Below are 8,007 nucleotides of genomic sequence, written 5' to 3'. Positions count from 1 at the left end.
AAAGCCTGTGCATAGCAACGAAGACCCAATGCAGCCAAAAATAAATAAATAAATAAATTTATCAAAAAAAAGAAAAAGAAGAAGAGGAGGTGTTCAAGACTTCGGCTTGCCCTGTAACAATGCATTCTGTGATGATTTGATGAACATTAACCTCCTAGCTCAATTCTTCCCTATATAAAGGAAAGGATAGTTTGTGCTATCTTGTGTCAAGATAGCGCAAACACATTAAATAACCACTGTGTTCTGCCACGATTATTTTGTAGACATATGCCCATGAACCTGACTTTCAAATAAATGGGAAGGGACACCCTTGATTTCCTAGTAGTGTTGAAAAGGAAGACAGGTGGACAAACACATACACACACACACACACACACACACACACACACACGCATGAAGGAAAAGCCCAAATGCATAGCAAGGTTTTTAACTAGTGCTAGACTATTCATTACATATGAAATTTAGGGTTTTAAGGTGATCTTTCTAATGTGTATACTATTTAACCAGAGTGCTCAAGTAAAAGCTAAAATATCGTGAATTTTAATCTCATCTCTTGCTGTTAATTTCTTCTGTAGTCAGTATAAAATAGTTGAACGGGCTGGTAGGAAACCTGAGTCCCAGGGTCAGTTCAGCTGTGATCATGGGCCCATCGCTGAAATTCTCCAAGACTCAGTTTCCCACCTGTGAAGTGGCAGTAATTACAGAGCCTTTAGGTGAAGCTGAGATAACTACGTGAGAAAGTGCCATGAGCATTTTAAAAACCATGGCCCAAGATACATCAAGCTATTATTATTATACTCCTATTGTTTAATTTCTCCACCTAGAAATGCAGCAGTTAACTGAAATACCCCCCAATGACACAATAAAACTCTTATCTTTGAGGTTTTTAAAGAGCTTTGAAGATGAAAGTACACTAAGAGGTTTCTTCCTCGGAGATTGGGTCGCAGCTGAATTTATTTTTAAATAATGTAAGAGAGTCGGTGATTGTATTCAAGTGGAGGTACTAAAAATAGCATCTTTAAAAATTTTTTATTATAAAACTTAACATGAGAACGAATTGTATAATGAATTCCCATGTACCCATCAGGAACATTCAACAGTTGTCAATATTTTGCCACCCTTGTTTTATTCATTCCCTTTTCCTTTCTTTTGCTCAAGCAATTCCCAGACATCATATCATCCATACATACTTCAAAATATATTTCTAAAAACTATGCACATAAAAACAATGCCTTCATTGTCACTTAATAACTTTATCCTACAACTATTCCTATAATCATTTAAAAATAATAATACCATTATAATACTTTTGCAGCTTAAGAGTTCTTGGTAAATGTTTTATACTTAGAACATCTCACTAAGGGACATACAGTCAAAATACTATTTTAAAGACATTCAGAACAATTATTTTCTTTGTGTGTCTGCAATACTAAATATCATTAGTTTCATTTATCTTAATGTGTTTTCAGTTTGTACGGGGGTTGCTTTTTCCCCCTTTTGATAAAACTTTGATTTTAATTATGTGAACATTCACACAGTTCCAAAATCCAAACTATATACCAAGATATGTTCACATAGTTGTGATTCTATCTCCTGTGCCTCCACTGGTTCCCTCCATTCCTCTAGAAGTAACTAATTTTTATTATTTCTTTTAGTTTATCCTTCTGTTGCTTCTTTTAAAAAATATTCTCCAAATAGATAGCATGTGACAAACTGTTCTGCACTAGTCTATTGGAATGATTAATACTGGAGAACATTCCATAGCAATAGGTTGAGATTGTTCTCATTTCTTTTTATGGCTACATAGTATTATTTAGCCCATTGCCCAATTGATGGATACTTGGGTTTTTCCATTTTTTTAATTGTTATAAATAATGGTACAGTCATAACCTTGACCATGAGACATTTTATATTTTCGTCAGTGTGTCTTTGAAATTGTTTCCCGCAAGAGGAAATGTATATGTAATTTTGCTAGATATTGCTAGATTATCCTCCCCTAGAGTTGTACCCATTTTGCATTCAAACAACCATATGTGATGTACAGCACAGAGAAATATAGCTGTTATATTGTAATAACTTTTTTTTTGTGGCCACACCACGCAGCTTGTGGGATCTTAGTTCCCCGACCAGGGATCGAACCCAGGCCCTGGCAGTGAAAGCAGGAAGTTCTAACCACTGGACTGCCAGGGAATTCCCTGTAATAACTTTAAATGGAGTATAATCTATAAAAGTATTGAAACCCTATGCTGCACACCTGAAACTAATATAACATTATAAATCAACTATACTGCAATTTAGAAAAAGAAACAAAGAGGATTGTATAATTGAAGATGTAATATAATGACAAGAATTAACTGAGTAAAAGGCAAAATACTCTCATGATAAAAAAGAAAAAATAGTCACTGTGATGGTTAATTTTATGCGTCAACTTGACTGGTCTGAGGGATGCCCAGATAGTTGGTAGAACATTATTTCTGAATGTGTCTGTGAGGGTTTCTTTTTTTTTTTTAATTAATTTATTTATTTTTGGCTGCGTTGGGTCTTCGTTACTGTGCAGGGGCTTTCTCTAGTTGCGGCGAGCAGGGGCTACTCTTCGTTGAGGTACGCGGGCTTCTTACTGCGGTGGCTTCTCTTGTTGCGGAGCATGGGCTCTAGGCACTCGGGCTTCAGTAGTTGTGGCTCGCGGGTTCTAGAGCGCATGCTCAGTAGTTGTGGCTCACGGGCTTAGTTGCTCCACAGCATGTGGGATCTTCGCGGACCAGGGCTCGAACCCGTGTTCCCTGCATTGGCAGGTGGATTCTTAACCACTGCACCACCAGGGAAGCCCTCTGTGAGGGTTTCTGGAGCAGATTAGTATTTGAGTTAGTACACTGAGTAAAGAAGACCCCCTCACCAGTGTGGGTAGACATTATGTAATCCGTTGAGGGCACAAATAGGGCAGAAGGGTCAATTAGCTCTCTCGGTTTGAGTGGGGATGTTTATCTTCTCCTGCCTTCAAACATCGGCACTCCTGGTTCTTGAGCCATCTGACTCAGACTGGGACTTACATACATCTCTGGTTCAGAGACCATCAAGCTTGGACGGGGACTATACCACTGGCTTTCCTAAGCCTCTGGCTGGCAGACCAGATCATGGGACTTCTCAACCTCCGTAACCTTGTGAACCAATTCTTCATAATAAATCTCTTTTCATATACCTAAAAAACCAAAAAACCAAACCAAAACAAGAAAACAATCATGTGAGAACGCCTGTTTCCCTGCTACCTCAGTAACAAAGTTGTCTAACTTTTTTGGATTTTTGCCAATTTGATAGAAAAGATGTTGTATCTCGCAGTAGTTTTAGTTTGCTATTTTTCCCTTTCCAGTTTTATTGAGATATGATTGACACACAGCATTGTATATGTTTAAGGTCTACAGCATAATGATTTGACTTACACGTATCATGAAATTATTACCACAGTAAGTTTAGTGAACATCCATTATCTCATATAGATACAAAATTAAAGAAATAGAAAAAAATGTTTTTCCTTGTGATGAGAACTCTTAGGATTTATGCTCTTAACTGTCACATATAACATACAGCAGTGTTAATTTTATTTATCGTCTACATTATATCCCTAGTACTTGTCTCATAACTGGAAACTTGTACCGTTTGATTGCCTTCAGCCCATTCCCCCTCCCCCACCCCCATTTTGCATTTTTTTTTTTAATACTTTATTTATTTATTTAATTTATTTATTTATGACTGTGTTGGGTCTCTTAGTTTTTCGTGTGAGGGCTTTCTCTAGTTGCGGCAAGCGGGGGCCACTCTTCATCGCGGTGCGGGGGCCGCTCTTCATCGCGGTGCGCGGGCCTTTCACTATCGCGGCCCCTCCCGTTGCAGGGCACAGGCTCCAGATGCGCAGGCTCAGTAGTTGTGGCTCACGGGCCCAGCTGCTCCGCGGCATGTGGGATCTTCCCAGACCAGGGCTCGAACCCGTGTCCCCTGCATTGGCAGGCAGATTCTCAACCACTGCGCCACCAGGGAAGCCCCCATTTTGCATTTTTATTGTGAGGTTACACTTTTATTTTGTAGGTTTAAGGGCTATTTTCCTTTGTTTTTCTGTGAACTATCTGAACTTATCTTTTGCCTATTTTTCTGTTGGGTTTACTGCTCTTCTTGATGTTTAGGAACATTTTTTGGATTATGGATATTTGCTGTTTGTTACAAAATTTGCATTATTTTTGCCTGGTTTGTTAATTACCTTTCCCCTTATTTAAAAAATTAGGGCATAATTTATATACAGCCCAACTCACCCTTTTAAGAGCACCATTTGATGAGTTTTGACAAATGTATACAATTGTGTAACCCACCATGACCACAATCAAGATTTAGAATAGTTCCTGTCATTTATCTTTGACTCTACCCATTGTATTCTATTTTGCCATGATTTTGTACTTTTTTTTTAGCTGCTACAACCATAACTTAATGTAAACAGTTTCTTTCAACAAATATCTCATTATTCTTTTCTGGGTTTTAAACAAACATTACATAGCCTGAATGTACATTCTACCTGGTAAGGACACATATAACTAATAAAGTGCATTTTTTTTTTTTTTTCTGTTAAAGCTGTTAAAGCAAAGCTGAATAGGGTTGCTCTTTTTTATTTGAGGGGTTGGTTGTGGGACAAGCAGTGGTGTTGCAGGAAAGGGGGACCCCTTCCAGGGCCCGAGAGTGGGAAATGAATTGTCCGAGGAGTCACACGTGCTGACAAAGCAAGAGACTTTATTGGGAAGGGGCGCCAGGGTGGAGAGCAGCAGGGTAAGGGAACCCAGGAGGATTGCTCTGTCACGTGGCTCCCAGTCTCCGGCTTTATGGTGATGGGGTTAGTTTCCAGCTTGTCTCTGGCCAGTGACTCTGACTCAGGGTCCTTCCTGGTGGCGCACGCATTACTCAGCCAAGATGGATTTCAGCAAGAAGGATTCTGCGAGGTTGGTAGGACATATGGACTGGAGTCTCCTCTCTCCTTTTGACCTTTCCCGAATTCTTCCAGTTGGTGGTAGCTTGTTAGTTCTGCATTCCTTACCAGGACCTCCTGTTTAAGATAACTCATGCAAGTGGTTACTATCGGGCCTGGCTGGGGTGGGTGGTTTCGGTCAGTGGTTCCCCCAATAGTAGGTTGAAGGTGCAAAAGGGAATATGGCAGCCTTTAAAGGACTTTTGGTAGTTTTGCTATTTCCAATGTGCTACTGAGGGGGGTCAGGACACAACACCCCAAAATACTAAAGATCCTTTGAGTGGAAAGCAACTGAGAAACAGCCAACTCCAGAAAAGCTCTAAAACCAGAGTATAAATTTCCCTTTTGTAAAGGAAATTTCCATTTTTATAAAGGAGATTTCCATTTGTAAAGGTGTTTTCCTCTCCTGTAGGCAGAGAATGGCCAGAGACTCTTATCATATGAGAGGACTTAAGTCTGCTTAACTAATCCTATTAAACAACCCTTATTTACCTGGTGCCCTTCCTACAACCTCCCCTCCTCCTTTGCTGTGGTCCAAAACCCCCTTCACACTGATAGAAAGATATTTAAACCCTGGGTCTATCTGCCCCTTTGGGCTTTCCATCGTTTTCTGGGAAGCTCCCTTATGCCTATGTAACAAAGCCTTTTCTCTAAATGTGTCTTTTGTCAGTTTAATTTGTAGGGCCCTAGAACCTGGACCTAAGAGGATAAAGGAAAAATTTTCTTCCTCCCCCTGTGACCTCCCCAGGTAAAATGTACATTCAGGCTGTATAATGATCATTTAAAATCCAGAAGAGAAACATGAGATATTTGTTGAAAGAAACCATTGACATTAAATCATGGTTGTAGTAGGTTTTAAAAAAAAGGACAAAATCATGGTAAAATAGAATACAATAGGCAGAGTCAAAGATACGTGATGGGAACTGTCCTAAATCTTGATTATGGTCATGGTGGGTTACACAGTTGTATACAATTGTCAAAACTCAGTGAACTGTCATTATCACTTGCATTTTTTGAGTTTAGCGGGAGATTGAATTTTGCTAGGTTGTTTTTGACAGCAGCAGTCAGTGATACAAAGTTCAAGGATTTGGAGTCATGTCTCACAATGCAAAACCAGCACTCATCCTCTCTGCACTGTGAGAGTCCCTCACAAAACCACAGGAAGTTTCACAAGAGATGGTCAAGCTTGTTTGTTCTTCTCTGGTTGGTGTTACAACACAAGCCCCCGACCCTGCCTCCCAACACCCTCCTTCATGTCAAACCCGGGCTGGTAGTTCCCAAATGCCTGGCAGATAAAGTCTTAACTCCTTGGCTTATATTTCTTTCTTTCTTTTTTTTTTTAAATTAATTAATTTATTTTATTTATTTATGGCTGTTTTGGGTCGTCGTTTCTGTGCGAAGGCTTTCTCTAGTTGCGGCAAGCGGGGGCCACTCTTCATCGCGGTGCGTGGGCCTCTCACTATCGCGGCCTGTCTTGTCGCAGAGCACAAGCTCCAGACACGCAGGCTCGGTAGTTGTGGCTCACGGGCCCAATTGCTCTGCGGCATGTGGGATCTTCCCAGACCAGGGCTCGAACCCGTGTTCCCTGCATTGGCAGGCAGATTCTCAACCACTGCACCACCAGGGAGGCCCCTTGGCTTATATTTCTACACCATGGCCCCTCATCTCTCTTGTCAACTTTTCTTCTCATCTTCAAGTGTTTGAATCAGCCATTTAATAGGCTGTGCTTAGGTTTTTGCTGGTGACCTTTCCCCTCATCCCTGAACTTCCTACTCTCTTCTCCACTTGTCTCTCTGCTTTATGTCTCACCAAATCTCTTCACATTTTCTGATCTTTGGGTTATATTTTGACACATCTTCATAGATGGCCTTGGCACAGTCTGTCTGTCACCATTATGTAATGGTTCCCTTGGGTATGTTTTTCTCACCAACTGAAGTACGAGCTTTCGGAGGGCAGGGAACCTACCTTACACTTCTTTTATAGTTTACCTGGTTTCTCTGGTGCTGTGCACATAGTGAGGTCTGAAATGGTACTTAATGTAACAAAAGAATGGAGGTTACAGAGCACCAGAGGAGAGCAGGGGAGAGCTTTAATTTTCCTCCAGAAATCTAGCCCCATCAGCAATTTGTCTCCTTTTTTTTTTTTTTAATGTAACTTTTTTTTTTAAATTCATTTAATTTATTTTATTTTTTTGGCTGGGTTGGGTCTTCATTGCTGCACAGGCTTTCTCTGGTTGCGGGGAGCAGGGGCTACTCTTTGTTGCGGTGCGTGGGCTTCTCATTGCAGTGGCCTCTCTTGTTGCAGAGCATGGGCTTCAGTAGTTGTGGCTCACGGGCTCTAGAGCACAGGCTCAGTAGTTGTGGCTTATGGGTTTAGTTGCTCCGTGGCATGTGGGATCTTCCCAGACCAGGGCTTGAACCCGTGACCCCTGCATTGGCAGGCGGATTCTTAACCACTGCTCCACCAGGGAAGCCCTCTTCTCTTCTTTTATGTGGACAATTTATGTAGCCCAGTTTATGCTGCCCCTAAGGCCTCCTCCATAGAAATTCTGAATCCACCATTAACCTTTCCTGGACAAAAAAAAAAAAAAAAAAAAAGCATTAATATTTAGCTAAAGCAGTTGTCTTAAGACACAGATTTCAAAGTCAGACATTTTGGGCTCTGGGTATAGGTACTATTTACTGAAAAACAGTCATCAGATCTCTGCCTTGTGTTTGTGATAAATGTTCCACAGTCAACTAGTGTTGAGGAGAATTTTCCTCTACCCTTCAAAGGTTCTTTTGGCTGGTCTAATAATCAGATGGACATCAGACAGATTAACAGGAGAAAAGCAAATTTAATTTCATATGTATGGGAAGTTCGAAGACAGAAGGCTAAAATGAGGTGTATATGCCATCCTGCGCTAAGGAATGGGAAAGGGGCCTGGGTCTTCACAGGAGAGGAGGGCAGTTCACAGGACAAGAAGGAGAGCAGATGTTTGGTAATCAGACGTTTGCCCTGCCTTGCAGATA

Source organism: Balaenoptera acutorostrata, chromosome 11 (genome assembly GCF_949987535.1).
Source record: "Balaenoptera acutorostrata chromosome 11, mBalAcu1.1, whole genome shotgun sequence".
NCBI classification, from domain to species: domain Eukaryota; kingdom Metazoa; phylum Chordata; class Mammalia; order Artiodactyla; family Balaenopteridae; genus Balaenoptera; species Balaenoptera acutorostrata.
The sequence above is the reverse complement of the archived record's forward strand: the minus strand, read 5'-3'. Positions refer to the sequence as shown.